Here is a 16093-nt window from a genome sequence, read left to right on the forward strand (position 1 = left end):
GATTGGCACCTGGGCTAACAACTGATGCCAATCTTTTTTTTTTTTCTGCTTTTTCTCCCCAAACCCCACCACCCCCACCCCGTACACAGTTGTATATCTTAGTTGCAGGTCCTTCTAGTTGTGGGTCTCCTTCGATTTCTTAATTGACCCAATAATTGTTCAGTAGCATTCTGTTTAATCTCCATGTATTTGTGGCTTTTCTGATTTTCTTCCTGTAGTTGATTTTTAGTTTCATACCTTTGTGCTCAGAAAAGATGCATGCTATTATTTCAGTCTTCTTAAATGTATTGAGACCTGTTCTGTGGCCTAATATGTGATCAATCCTGGAGAATGTTCCATGGGCATTTGAAAAGAATGTGTCTTCTGTGGTTTTTGGATGGAATGTTCTGTATATATCTACTAAGTCCATCTGGTCTAATGTATCATTGATTTTCTGTTTGCATCTTCTATCCATTGGTGTAAGTGGAGTGTTAAATTTCCCTACTATTATTGTGTTACTGTCTGTTTGTCCTTTTATGTCTGTTAATAATTGCTTTGTATATTTAGATGCTCCTATGTTGGGTGCATAGATATTTACAAGTGTTATATCCTCTTGTTGGATTGTTCCCTTTATCATTATGTAGTGCCCTTCTTTGTCTCTTGTTACAGTTTCTGTTTTAAAGTGTATTTTGTCTGATACAAGTGTTGCTACCCCAGGTTTCTTTTCTTTTCCTTTCGCATGGAGTACCTTTTCCCACCCCTTCATTTTCAGTTTGTGAGTGTCTTTAGGTCTGAAGTGTGTCTCTTGTATGCAGCATATATGTAGGTCTGGTTTTTTATCCACTTGGCCACCCTATGCTTTTTTATTGGAGCATTTAGTTCATTGACATTTAAAATAGCTATTGATAAGTATGTACTTATTGCTCTTTGGTTACTTTTTTTCTGAAGTTTCAGTAGTTCTTCTATCTTCCTTTCTGCTTCTCTTGCTCTCTTCCCTTGTGTGTGTTTTTTTTAAGATTGGCACCTGAGCTAACCCCTGCTGGAAATCTTCCTTTTCTTTTTTTTCTTCTTCTCCCTGCAGCCCCCCAGTACATAGTTGTATATTCTATTTGTAGGTCCTTATGTCTCTGCTATGTTGGATGCCACCTCAGCATGGCCTGACAAGTGGCTCTAGGGCCACACCCAGGATCCTAACTGGTGAAACCCCAGCCTGCCAGAGCAGAGTGTGTGAAGTTAATCACTCGGCCACGGGGCCGGCCCCTTCCTTTGTGGTTTGATGGCTTTCTTTAGTATTATGTTTGGGTTAATTTCTCAATTTTTTGTGTATTTATTATAGATTTTTGATTTGCGATTACCATGAGGTTCATATGTAATAACCTATGTATATAGCAATCTATATTAAGTTGATGGTCTCTTTATTTTGAACTATTGCTAAAAGCTCTACTCTTCTACTCCCTTCCTCCCACATTTTATGATTTTGATAATCATAACCTCTTTTTGTGTGTGTGTGTGTGTATCCCTTGCCCTCTTATCATTGAAATAGTTGATTTTAGTACTTTTGTCTTTTGACCTTCATGCTATCTTCATAGGTGCTTGATCTTCTACCTTTACTGTTTTTTTTTTTTTTTGCCTTTACCAGTGATTTTATTACTTTTTTTAAAAATAATTTTCCTAGTTGTATTTGTGGTCTTCTCTTTCTCACTTAAATAAGTCCCTTTAGCATTTCTTGTAAAACTGGTTTCTTGGTGATAAACTCCTTTAATTTTCGCTTGTCTGGGAAACTCTATCTCTCCTTCCATTCTGCATAATAACATTGCCAGATAGAGTATTCTCAGCTGTAGGTTTTTTCCTTTCATCACTTTAAATATATTGTGCCACTCCCTTCTAGCCTGTAAGGTTTCTGCTCAGATGTCAGCTTACAGCCTTATGGGGTTTCCTTTGAATGTTACCTGTTGCCTTTCTCTTGCAGCTTTTAGGATTCTCTCTTTAATTTTTGACATTTTAATTGTAATGTGTCTTAGTGTGGGCCTCTTTGGGTTTATCTTGTTTGCTGCTCTCTGTGCTTCCTGCACCTGGATGTCTGTTTCCTTCCTTAGGTTAGGAATGTTTTCAGGTATTATTTCTTCAGATATATTCTCTGCCCCTTTGTCTCTTTCTTCTCTTTCTGGGACACCAGAAAGAATGTTAACATGCCTGATGTTGTCCCAAAAGTCCCTTAGACTGTTCTCATTCTTTTGAATTCTTTTTTCTTTTATCTGCTCAACTTGGGTGATCTCCTCTGGTCTTTCATCAAGCTCGCTCATCTGTTCTTCTATATCATCTACTCTGCTATTGAGTCCCTCTAGTGAATTTTTTATTTCCAGTATTGTATTCTTCATTTCTGATTGGTTCTTTTTTATATTTTCCAATTATTTGTTGACTTTCTCACTAAGTTCATTCATTCTTCTCCCAAGATCAGTGAGCATCCTTATGACTTTTTGTTTGAACTCTTTGTCAGGTAGATTGTTCATTTCTGTTTCATTTACTTCTTTTTCTGGGGTTTTCTCCTGTTCCCTTCCTTGGAACATATTCCTTTGCCTTCTAATTTTGTTTCTCTCTCTATGCTTATATCTATGTATTACATGATTCAGCTACATCTTCTGGTCTTGGGGAGGTGGCCTTATGTAGAAGACACCTTATGAGGCCCAGCACTGTGCTTCCCTCTCACCAGCAGTTCCAAATGTTCCAGGAGCAAGCCCTGTGTGTGCTATGTGTCTCCTGTTGTGGCAGGGTTGCTCTTGCTGCAGGTGGGTGGGGAGACTAGGCTAAGCTGGTTTTAATTCTCAGCTGCATGTGTCTGCTATGGACCTTATAGTCACTTTATCAGATGTGGGGAGCCCCAGCACAGTTGGCAGCAAGGTCTAATAGCACATTGCTGCTGCAGTTTTTCTGTTGAGTAGAACCCCAGTATGGATGGTTGCTAGAGTCAGGGGCTTACAATTGCTGTAGGCCTCCAGCCTGCATTGCTGTTGTCAGCTCTCTCAGGATTGCAGCTGAGTGGGACTGGGCCCAGTCATGTGAGCACCCAATTGTTTCAGGCTTTGGAAGTTGGGATTGATCCCCTATGTGGCTGTTTGTGAAGCACAAATATTCTGCAATTGACAAGTCCCACTGCCCACAGGGAGACACACACCAACACAGTCCTTCCCTGTGCACACTGACCCCCTGAAGTGGACTCAATCACCCCCCTGCAGAGGTCCCAGACACTCCACCAACATCCCACACACTCCACCCACTCCTCACACACACCCTGTCCCACCAAAGTGGACCCACTTGGCTGCAGAGAATGCAGGCATCCAGCCTTTGCTGGCCTACAAGTTGCTCAAAGGCTTGCTGTTGGGTGGGCCCAGTCTCTAGGGCAGTCTGTGTGCCATGACTGAGCTGGATTAAATTGGTGCTCTAGTGAGTGGGGAAGACCCCTGGGCTAACAGGCCAGGGAAAGAACTCCAACGGAATCTGCCAGTGTCTGTGTCAGCACGCCTGTACTAGGTTGCAATAATGACTGCCACCAATGTCTCAGTTCCTGGAGTGGTCTCACCTCTCACCAAGATGCACCCAGAGCCTATCAGGTGAGTCCCCTTTCACCAAAGGACTGTGCACCTGTCTTTCTGGTGATTTTAGGTTGCTTTCTGAAATGGGTGAATTTGTGTGTGGGCCCTTTAAGTACTGGCTTTATTTTCCCTTATATCTGATAGCTTTTCTAAGGATATTCCCTGTTGTAGTTAATAGCCAGCAAAGCCAGATATTATGACACTCATCTTGGTTGTAGTGAGTTCAAAGGATGCTTATAGTGGTAATGCTCCTCCACTCAGCTCCCATGTTCCTCCAGGGAAGGCTGTGTACCTTAGGATTGCCCCAGGCCAGCTGTGAAGTGCTGTGGCTTGCAAAGCTGTTTTTTTTCTCTCCAGAAAGGAATTTCTGCCTCTTCCACCTCAGTCAGGAGTGTCCCTTGTTGCTGAGGTTCTTTTTATCTAGTTTTCAGTTCTCTCTCGGGAGTAATTGTTCTAAGAGTAGTTGTGAATTGGTTGTGTGCATGGGAGGAGGTGAGTTCAGAGTCCACCTCCACCACCATCTTGACAGCTGTCTAAATAATTATATCCAGACATTTTTCCAAAGAGGATATATAGATGGCCAATGGGCACATGAAAATATGTTCAACATCACTAATAATCATGGAAATGCCTATCAAAACTACACTTGTATATCACCTTACAGCTGTTAGAATGGCTGTAATCACCAAGAGAAAAAATAATAAATGTTGGAGAGATTGTGGAGAAAAGGGAATCCTCATACACTGCTGGTGGGAATGCAAACTGGCGCAGCCACTATGGAAAACAGTATGGAGATTTCTCAAAAAGTTAAAAATAGAAATACCATATGACCCAGCTATCCCACTACTAGATATTTATCCAAAGACCTTGAAATCAATGATTCAAAGAGACTTATGCACCACTATGTTCACTGCGGCATTATTCACAATAGCCAAGATGTGGAAGCAACCCAAGTGCCCATCGACTGATGATTAAATAAAGAAGATGTGGTATAGATATACAATGGAAAACTACTCAGTCATAAAAAAATACAAAATTATCCTATTTGCAACAACATGGACGGAGCTTGAGGGTATGATATTAAGCGAAATAAGCCAGACAGAGAAAGACAAACACCATATGATTTCACTCACATGTGAAAGATAAACAAACACACAGACAAAAAGAACAGTTTAGTGGTTAGCAGGGGGAAGGGGTTTAGGGGGTGAGCACAAGGAGTGAAGGGGTGCACTTATATAGTGACTGAAAAATAATAACATACAACTGAAATCTCATGATGTTATAAATTATTATGACATCAATAAAAAACTGTTGAGAGCTCTCATCATAATTGTTTTATTGGTACCTATGAAAAGGCCAAATTAAAAAAGAAATTAAGAAAAATGACTAGTAAGTCCCTGACTCAGGCTACAAATCAAATTGAGAAAATGTAAAAGTATAAGTGTTAATAAAATTATAAATTTTGGAAAGTTTAAGCTAATTTTATATAAAGATGTTATATCAACTTTGCCTGAATGTGTTTTAAAAATGGATGTTATGACTGGCTGGGAGTGCTTCCCCATCCAAAATTATAAGACCAAGACCTATTGACAAAGTCCTAATGAAAGCTATGATTAGAGGTAAAGAGTTGATGGAATTCAGATGAAATCTTATAGAAAAACTCATATATTTATGGGCCTTATGTGAAGTGATTGTATCTCTTTTTGTCTCATTGTATTAGATTGTATTGTGCAGATAGACACAATGTCTCACTATGGAAAGGGAACGTTTCTCCTGCCTGATTGTAAGACAGCATATAAATCTGCCCTTCAGATAATGTTAATTAAACGTGCTAAAGGGAAGTCAATAGTGTTTCCTCAGCCCACACCATATGAGATAAAAATTAGAGGCTAATATCAGGTGCTAATAAAAAGATAATAAAAGAACCCCCCTAAGGTAAATTGGTCTAGCACTAAATTGTACACTTAGAAAGAGGGCCTTTGTTAAATGCTTTGTGCAGACTTTTAAACATGTGATACATTGTCTTAAAGTTTTAAAACAATAGCTGTGAGATCTTTGTGTATGTGTGTTTATATGTATGTTATTATATATGTGTCATATTTTACCTCCAGATGGTATGGCCAAAATTAAGAGCTATGTTTAATTGGCTTAAAGTAAGCACTTACATAAATTATTCTAAATGTAATAGAAACTAACCCAAATGTCTTTCAAGTTAACGTGATATAAAATCTTTGGCAAATGAAAGCTTGTTTAAGTTTGTTGGTTTAATGAAAATAGGCATTTCCTCTGAGTTATCAGCATTGGATATGATGCAGACATACATCCTGGGTTTACTAGTGAAACAAGCTCATGTCATGCACGTTACAAATTTGTCAATTAAATAATAGCTAATTTTGTCTGATGTCTTATGAAGTTTTTGTGGATAATCTAAATACAATTGTTGGGAACAAATTATTTAGATGTGAGATAAGCACTTCTAGATAAACTTTTAGCAATAATTATAGTTTATGGCATGTGTATTTAAAATAACTTCGAAAATATCTTTGGTAACTGAAACTTTGAAGTTGTTCTAGGTTAATTTAAATAAGAATTCATTGAATATCTAGATTATTTCCAAATAAGATAAAATACTGAAACATTAATTGCTAAACATGTCTAAGCTTACCTACTTTTGTCGTATTACAGATAAACTAAAAAGTATTTGGGTCTACTAGAAAACATGTCTTGTGTTTGATTAAAAGATTGTACTATAAAGTAACATGTTTCTGGAAATTGTAAAAAGTATTTATAAATCTGCCAAGCCAGAGAATGCTAGTGTAAAAGACAGTTCATAATTGCTTGCTTACTTAATTTTCACTAAAAATTAAGGTTTCTAAGGGCTTAAAATTTTAATGTTATTAAAGCTACAAAAAATTAATAAGGAAAACATCTCTGTATTCAAGGAAAGTAAGGTGTATATTTTCAGTAAAGAAGGTATAATGGAAATATTTTTGTTTTCTTAAGAAATATAAATTTGTCCTAATGTACTAGAAGGGAAGAAGGAAGGCATGGGACAAACTCTGAATGTAAAAAGAAAGTTATAGAAGGTTTGTGAAAGAGGAATTCTTAGAAAAAAAGAGTTTTGTAAATGGTCAAGTTGCCTAAGATTGAAGTGAATTTAATTAAGTAAATAAGTTTTAATATCAAAAGTAAACCAGTGCAAAATTAAAATTTGTTTTTCCCTCTCAAAATGATAATTTTCTTTTTCTTTATCTATTTATTCATTTATTTATTTGTTTATTTGTTTATTTATTTATTTATTTATTTATTTTTGAGGCAGATTAGCCCTGAGCTAACTACTGCCAATCCTCCTCTTTTTTTTTTTTTGCTGAGGAAGCCTGGCCCTGAGCTAACATCCGTGCCCATCTTCCTCTACTTTATATGTGGGACGCCTGCCACAGCATGGCATGCCAACAGTGCCATGTCCGCATCCGGGATCCGAACTGATGAATCCCAGGACGCCGAGAAGCAGAATGTGTGAACTTAACCACTGCATCCCCTGGCTGGCTCTGATAATTTTCTTGAATCTTTAGTCTGCTCTTGATGAAGAGATTCTGAAAGAGCTTTTCTTTGAGTAGTCTACCAGAAGGGCAGGGATTTTATGTTTTATCAAAATAAATGTCCTATATTGTTTTAATCAGGTCTTTAATCACAGATGCTAAAGTTTTTCTTACAGCTATTTTATTCTCTGCATTCACCTGAAGATTTTTAATTGTTACCATGGTTAAATGTATAACTAAGCACTGTTTCATAGGGACCTATGATATTGTGTGAGTAAATGTTAGTGATACAAGTGTTTTAAGAATTATATAACATTCCTAAAATTCTGACCTGTCCCTGTTGTCAATCATAATTCTAGTTATTATTTTAAAGTGTTGTATGTAACAAAAATAATCAAGTTTCTTTGTCAATTGCCATTTTTAAGTCTCTTGTCATTTACAGACAGTTATTGTTTTACTCTGATCCTTTTGCAAATATTTCATCTTCAGAGAGATTCATAGAAAGGACTCTGACACTACTCTATAATACAGATTTCTGATAAACTTTCAGGTCATAAAACTGAACTGGGTATGAAATTACAGAACTCTAATGGAGAAACTGATGATTTCATGAAACTACTAACAAAAGATCAAGATAAAAAGTTGATTACATGGGACTAAATAAACTGATGAGGATGATTATAATTTTTATGACTTTTGCTTAGAATATTGCTGATTTTTAATGTTTCCTTTTTCCAGATTAAAAGAAAACCTTTTTTTCCTCTTAAGCTAACTATGACTTATAACAGTTTGGTAAATTATACTTTTGTAAGCAGAATTGAAACATTTATCTTTTTCTCCCTACCTTATCCCTCCAGAATCTGGAAACTCTTAGTGAGTGAATATTCTTATTTTCATGGCAATATAGTTGTTTACATAAGTTTAGTAAGAATCTGATCTCTTTTTAACAGGACAAAGTTGGAAACATTGGTCATATTTCCAAAGCTTTGACTGGAATGTCATATTTGAGAGAAACATACATAGACTCTGAGCTTTAACAAAACAAAAATCGGACTTTATGGAATAAAGCCACTTGGAAATATTGGCCTGGTACTGTGTTTACAGGGTTCCCAGTAACCTTACTAGATGAATAAATAAGGTTGCTGCTCTGGCAGATTCCTGGAACCTCAGAATATTTTGGGGACATTGACAAGAGAGGAATTCACCCAAATCTATAGGTATTGCAGGCACGGTCTGATGAGAAGTCCTTGGGTTTTCTTTCTTGGTCTCTAGAGGCCTTTAAAGTTCAATCTGGGATTCCTTATAAAAAGTTCCAGCAAAACAAATTTAAGTGAGCCTATATGCGCAATTGCTATTCTTATCATACTTATGTAAATAATTGGGCCAAATTTATTGAAACTAGATTTAATTTTCAAACCAGCTAATTTGGCTATCTTTGGTAAAAATGAGAGTGAGTTTAGAGAGAAAAATTGTTTCAGTAGAAATTATAGTACGCATTTGTGGATATTAGATTCTGGTTCTGATAATTGTCTTTGAGGTTTTTGTGTTCTATCTGTAAACTGGACTGGATCTTGAATTCTTCTAGTCTCCTGAAATATCTGGCTACAAATCTCCAAACTAACATTTTCAATTTTTTCCATCATTTTCATTTGGAATCACTGAGAACTAAAACCACTGGTATTCCTCAAGTCCTGCAAACTGAAACTGGACAACTTGATACAAACTTGATACAAATCATGATAACATGCCTGTTACTGTGTAGGCCACTCAAAAGGATACCCGAACAGCAGATGACATCATCAGAGATGTTTCAAACTGCAAAAGATGCATTAATCCTGACATCTAGAAATCTTTACTGACTGTCCCCTAGACTCAGAAATTGGTTTATAATTTGGTCCAACCATTAACCTTGTTTTTCTTTTTGTTTCCATAGAAATACTTCTTATTAAATACCTGATTGCTTGCTTCCACAGTATAGGCCTAACTTTGGGAGCCCACGTGCATCACTACCTTCTAAAATGAATTTAACAGTACTGACCTATTATCAGGACTAAGAAATTAATTCAGTGAGATGGAACAATCTTCCAATTCAGCTTCTGGACTATGAAACTTCTTAAAGTTTCAAAGGCCTGTGAAACTCCTTAAAGTTTGAAGGGTGGGACTATGGGGGATCAGAATTGGCCACCCCAAATGTGTCTCTTTGGCTTGATTATTTTTAAGAACAAAAGACTATGAAAGAAACTTTGACCCTCCCCCTAACTGCCTAAAAGAATTTAAGATAGAAGACCTGTTCCAGGAAGGAGCTAATAGCATAAGATAACTGTAGTGTAATGTAAAATGGGTCCCAGGGGGCCAGCCCTGTGGCCAAGTGGTTAAGTTCACATGCTCTGCTTCAGCGGCCCAGGGTTTCACCGGTTCAGATCCTGGGTGCAGACATGGCACCACTCATCAGGCCATGTTGAGGCAGCTGTCCCACATGCCACAGCTAGAAAGACCTGCAGGCAGTCACAGCTAGAGTATATAACTATGTACTGGGGGACTTTGGGGAGAAGAAAAAAAAAAGAAGATTGGCAACAGTTGTTAGCTCAGGTGCCAATCTTTAAAAAAGAAAATGGGTCCCATTGTCTACGAAAGGCCCAGCTAACACTTGTTTAACAAACATTTACATTTCCATCTCCATGTAAATAGCCTTCCTCCCCTTTGAAGCCCTAAACCACCACCCCCAACATCCTCCCTTGTCTTTAGCCGAAGATGGTATTTAAGGTGGTGGCTTTGGCCATTTTGACAAGTTACTCAGTTTTCCTGGGTTTCTCTCATGTATATGTGTTATTAAACTTTGTATGATTTTCTGCTGTTATTCTGTCTCATGTCAATCTAATTCTTAGACCAGCTGGAAGGACCTAGAGAGTATAGGAATTGTTTTCCTCCCGTACAAGGAGGTAGGTGATTAATTCATTCAACACATATTGATTGAATGCCTGATATGTGTGAGACACTCTTCTAGGTGCTGGAGTGAATGAGACAGACCAAACCCCTGCCCTCACAGATCATGAAAGGAAAGCAGGGCCTACTTCACGTTCATTTGTATAGCATTTATTTCCAAAGAACTTCGATAAACAACGTCTTAGCTGCACCCCACAGTGGCTCTGAGAGAGACTATAGTAGATAAACTGGTCCAGTCTTTCCCAAAGTGTGGAGGCATACTGCTGATATGAGTGATGAATTTAGGTGGTACATGGAGGGACATTTAATACATTTCAATAGGTCTAAGTAAACCCCTAGCAGTTCTCTAGCATCAGAGACAGAAAGCTTCACCTCCCACTGTCCCCTAGGTGACTCCACCACTCCCCAATCTGTGGCCATGGAGATGAGTGGCTTTATTTCTCCAATTCCCCTACCTCCACCCCTAGGTGGGCCTCAGAGAGCCCCTTCCCCATTTCCATGGAAGGAACTCCATGCTCTCCAACTTTTCTTCCAAATTTCATCCTGCTTCTCAGGCTGTAACCATAGAAACTGAAAGTCTCATCCCCTTCCCCCAGTCATCTCCATGGTGACCCTCAGCCCTATCCCCAGGATATCACCAGGGTCAATTTCTACTAGAGGTCTAGAACTGAGGAAGGAAGGTGAGGGTGACTCCCTAATGTGGCTGCAGTCTTTGTCTCTGTCCCTCCCTGCTTTGAAAGCATGGCAACCCCTCTCTCAATAAAGGGGGTAAGGAAACTACAGTTTATAGAGTACCAATGATGTGCTAGGTACTGGGCTAGGTACTTTACATACTAACTCATAACCAGGCATTTTACCAAGTTTAAGGACAAGAGGCTCACAGAGGTGAAGGCACTTGGCCTTGTTTCTCTCACTGAACCCCTTATCATCTTCACTGAAACTGTGAACCAAAGACAATTTTATTTCCACCATTCTCTTTTACTGTATGACCTTGGGCAAGTAGCCTCCTGTCTCTGAGCTTAATTTTCCCCCTCTGTAAAATAAGAATGTTGGGCTAATTGTCATCTTGCATATCTCCTTATTAATGTCAGATCATAAGTACTTCTGATATTCTCATTGAGGAACTGATTTTTCAGGTGTGAATGCTAGTAAATCTGTTAAGGTGTTTTTGATTTTCTTTTTAAACTTACATAGTGGAGGTCTCCAAACTTCTTTGATTGAACACTCTAAGGTTATTGTTTAGAACCCCTCATGGTTTCTTCTAGGATTTTTTACTTTGTTTTGAAATTTTTATTTTGAAGTAACTCACAGGAAGTTGCAGGAGGTCTTGTGCATCCTTCACCCCACCTCTGCCAATGTTGGCATCTTGTATAACTACAATACAATAGCAAAACCAGTCAACCGACACTGTCCACAGAGCTTTCAGATTTCACCAGTTTCATATGCACTCATTTGTGTGTGTGTGTGTATAGTTCTAATGCAATTTTATCACATGTGGAGATTCACGTGCCCACAGCCCAAGTCAAGATACAGAGCAGTTCAATCAGCACAAGGATTCTTGTATTGTCCTTTTATAACCACAGTCGCCTACTTCCCTGCCCTCATCCCTGGCAACCATAGATCTGTTCTCCATCTCTATAATTTTGTTATTTCAAGAACGCTATAAAAATGGACTCATATAGTATGTAACCTTTTGAAATTGGCTTTCTTTGGTCAGCATAATTCCCTAGAGATTCATCCAAGTTGTTGTACATATTAATAGTCCATTCCTTTTTGTTGCTGAGTAGTACTCCATGGTGGATGGACCAGTTCGTTTAATCATTTACCTGATGAAGGACATCTGAGTTGTTTCCAGTTTTTGGCTATTATGAATAAAGCTGCTATAAACATTCATGTCTCTTTTGTGTGTGTGAATAAAACATGTCTTCCACAGAGCAAAAGTTTTTAATTTTCATGAGGTCCAATTTATCAATTTTTCCTTTTATGGATTGTGCTGTTGGTGTCAAACTTAAAAATTCTTTGCCTAGCCCTAGGTCCCAAAGATATCTCCTATTTTTTTTTTTCTAAGAATTTTACCCTTTTATGTTTTACATTTAAGTCTGTGATGCATTTTGAGTTCATTTCTGTATAGGGTGTGAAGTTTAGGTTGAAGTTTATTTTTTTTGCCTGTTGTTGGCCAATTGCTCTAGCACCATTTGTTGGAAAGACTATCCTTTCTCCATTGAATTGCTTTCGTGCCTTTGTCAAAACTCAGTTGGGCACATTTGTATGGATCTATTTCTGGGTTCTCTTTTCTGTTCCACCGGTCTATGTGTCTATCCCTATCAGTACTACAGAGCACAGGCTTCTGAGACAGAATGCCCAGCACCACTTGCTAGCTTGGTGATCCTGGGCAAGTTACCATCCATGGCTTCCCATCTCACTCAGCACATAAAACAGGCCTTCAGAGCCCCTCGTGATCCAACCCCTGCCTGCCTCTCTGTGCTTATCTCCTACTACTCCTCCCTTTATTCACTCTGCTCCAGCAACACTGGCCTCCTGATTGCTCCTCAATCACATCACATATGCTCCTACCTTAGGGTCTTTCCTGAGCTGTTTCCTTATCCTGGAACCCTCTTTCCACAGACATACCCATAGCTACCACCTTTACTTCCTTCAAGTCTTTTCTCAAATTTCACCTTCTCAGTGAGGCTTTATTTAAAATGGCAAAGCCTCTGCCTCTCACTTTTACTTGCTTTTCCTCCATAGCATTCATCACTATCTAACACATGATATCATCTACTTATTTATTTTTTGTCTGTCTCTCATCATTAGAATATGAGCTCAGTGATAATAGACATTTTTGTTTTGTTCACTGCTGTATTCCCAGTGCTTGGTGAAATACACCTTTGTTGAATAAATAAAGAAATGAGTGGATAGATGGATGGATGAATGAATAAATGCTGTAAGCCAGGGCCCAGCTCACTTGAGCAGTCTCTCTGCCCCTTGCTTTGTGCCAAGGCAGGACCCTGGCCCCATCCTCTTGCCTCTCTACAGCTGACCACCAGGTGGCAGCTGAAGCCTGAACTCTGGCTTTATTTGCTCCTCCCCTGCTTTCTCCCTGTCAGTCTTGCCCAGGACTGTTTCACCTTCTCTCTCCAGGCATGGCCCAGGGGATTTTGTGTGAGCTGTTGAAGTACCTGAAGCTTTGCATCTTTTTTTTTTCTTCTTTTTTTTAATGTAATTTTTAAAATTTATTTTTATTTATTTATTTTCTTTTTGAGGAAGATTAGCCCTGAGCTAACTACTGCCAGTCCTCCTCTTTTTTGCTGAGGAAGACTAGCCCTGAGCAAACATCTGTGCCCATCTTCCTCTACTCCATATGTGGGATGCCTACCACAGCATGGCTTGCTAAGCGGTGCCATGTCCGGACCCGGGATCCAAACCAACAAACCCAGGGCTGCCGAAGCAGAACATGCGCACTTAATCGGTGCACCACCAGGCCAGCCCCTCCTCTTCTTTTTTTTTAAAGATTGCCCTGAGCTAACATCTGTTGCCAATCTTTTTTTTAAATTCTTTTCCCCACAGCCCCCTCAGTACATAGTTGTATATTCTAGTTGTAGGTCCTTCTGGCTCTGCTGTGTGGGATGCCACCTCAGCATGACTTGATGAGTGGTGCTAGGTCTGTGCCCAGGATCTGAACCGGCAAAAACCTGGGCCACTTAAGGGGAGAGTAGGAACATAACCACTTGGCCATGGGGCCGACTCCTGTGTCTTTTTCCTCTTAGAAAGGTACTAGTTCTTTCTTGTCCCACCCTGCTCTCTGTCTCAGACGGAAAAAGCCACAGACACTGGCGACTGAGCTGCCCCAAGGTCACTGCAGCCTCTAGGACATTAGGGCACATGGACCTAAAGAGATTTCATCTCTACTTCTGCCCAGCTTCAGCAAGTCTCTCCCAGAGTTACTATACCCCTTAAACTGGTAAAGACTAGGTACTTTAGTGCCAATGTTAAGCCTTTTGAGTCAGCGTAGGTTTGGATCTCCACTGTGCTGTTTATTAACCCCGTGTCCTGGGTGATGTGGGTAACTGACCTAGATTGAAGCCTTAGTTTTCTCAGCTGTAAAATTGGGATAATAATGGCACCAAACTCACAGGATGGTGTGACGATTCAGTGGGATAACATATGTACAACATTAGCAGAGTGCCTGGTATAGAATAAGGCTCAACTGAAGAAAAATCAGGGGCAGGGGTGGGGATAAGCAAACCAGTAATGACAAGAACTGGCCAGGAAGTATGAGGGGGGTGCTGCCTAGGTGACTGGAAGGCTGAAGCCATAAAAAGGTGGGAGATCAAGGAAGCCTTCACAAAACAGATCACGCTTCAGCTGCAGCTTGTAGGACAGTCAAATTGTGCCAGAAAGTCAAGCTGGAAAGAGCATTCTAGGAAGAATGTGCAAATAAAGAGGTTTGAAACAGTGTGGATATATTCTAGTAACTGTAAATAGTTAAGTATGACTGAAATGTATGTTTCTTGTGGGGGAGTGACAAGAAATAAAGACAGATAAGCCCAGGCCAAATCACAAAGGGCCTCATGGGCTGGGTGAAGGAGGCTGGATTAGATCTGGTGGACAGTGGGGAGCCATCAAAGAGTTTAAAGCCAGGAAGCGGATGGTTACAATTGCTGGCTTGGAGATCCAGCTGCCTTGAAGGCAGGCAGAGACTGGAGATAGGTGAGAGATGAGCTGGGCTTAGATTAGAGAAGTTGTAAGGAGGATGAAGACCAAGGGATGAAGTCGTGGATTTTTTTCAGGGGATGAAATCAGCAACCAAGTTTTTCTAAGAGCTTGTCTAAAAAGGAAGGAGAACTAGGGCCAGAGAAGCAAGTCATGGTACAGTTTTTGCTTTTTTGATATGCATGTGACTTGAGGCTCTTCTATTCCCCACTGGACCTAGCACTAATTCATTGAATGAGTGGAGGGAGGGGCACCCAGCACAATACCTTCCAAGTGGTAGGGGCTTATCCAAGATTCAGCTTGGCCTCCACCCTCTGACTTCCCTCTCATCTCAGAGCCAGAGTCCCATGATACAGGCGCTGAAAGGCTGGCCAATTTACTCAGAGCTCGAGTTTTCCTTCTCACTGAAGGGGTTTCCCTATAATGGCCACCAAGGACTGAGGGAAACTTATAAGCCAGTCAGGGAAGGTATCTCGGTTTGTTCATTTCCTGGCACCCAAGATGTTAGAAAAGCCCAGCAACTTTCCTCTATTTCCTTTTTACTTTCAAAGGCATTCATCCCCTTCCACAACTTCTTTGCCTCTTTCTCCTTTCTCCCAGGGAGAATTGTTGGTTCTTGCTTTCCCCATCCTATATCTGCACTTCCTACCCTGGCATGGGCCTATTTAAAAGTACCCAAGGTCCAGCCCAGGTTCATGGTTTGGAGGAAAGCTGAAGGAACCTAACAGTAAGGCCCAACCAGAACTCAGCCTCCTCCTGGATTTGTGGTCTCTGCAGCTCATGGGCAGTGGTAGAAATTCCGCCCCTCTGCCCCAAGGCTGCCACCTTCCCCAAGCTGGGGACTTTTGCCTTCCTGGCCCAGCCTGGGGTGAAAATATGGGAGTTTGTGGTAGATAAGAAAGGGACAAATGAATAGTTATAGATGGGTTCTTTGTCTTAAGTGCTTTATGGATGTCATTGCATTGCATCTCCACAACAACCCCTCAAGGAAGGTATTAGTATCATTGTGTTACAGATGAGGAAACTGTGGCTCAGGGAAATTATAGAATTTGCCCAAGATTATTAGGCTAGTCAGTGGTGAAGTTAACAATTGAACCCATGTGTTTTTACCTCAAAACCCATTTTTACCTGGTAAGTTATGTTCTGTTGCGGGGGGCAGTGACCATGGGGAGAGGTGGGAGGTTGGAAGGAGAACCTCCCTGGTTGACCCTTTTCCCAAGGGAAAGGGCTAGAAATAGGTTTCTCCTGTCCTGGGTGGGTGCCCCATCTCCAAGAAAAAGAAACCAGGGCTAGGCAGTGTCCACCTAAGGAATCCAGAAGGAGATTCAT

The sequence above is a fragment of the Equus quagga genome, chromosome 10 (genome assembly GCF_021613505.1).
Source record: "Equus quagga isolate Etosha38 chromosome 10, UCLA_HA_Equagga_1.0, whole genome shotgun sequence".
In the NCBI taxonomy this organism is placed as follows: Eukaryota; Metazoa; Chordata; class Mammalia; order Perissodactyla; family Equidae; genus Equus; species Equus quagga.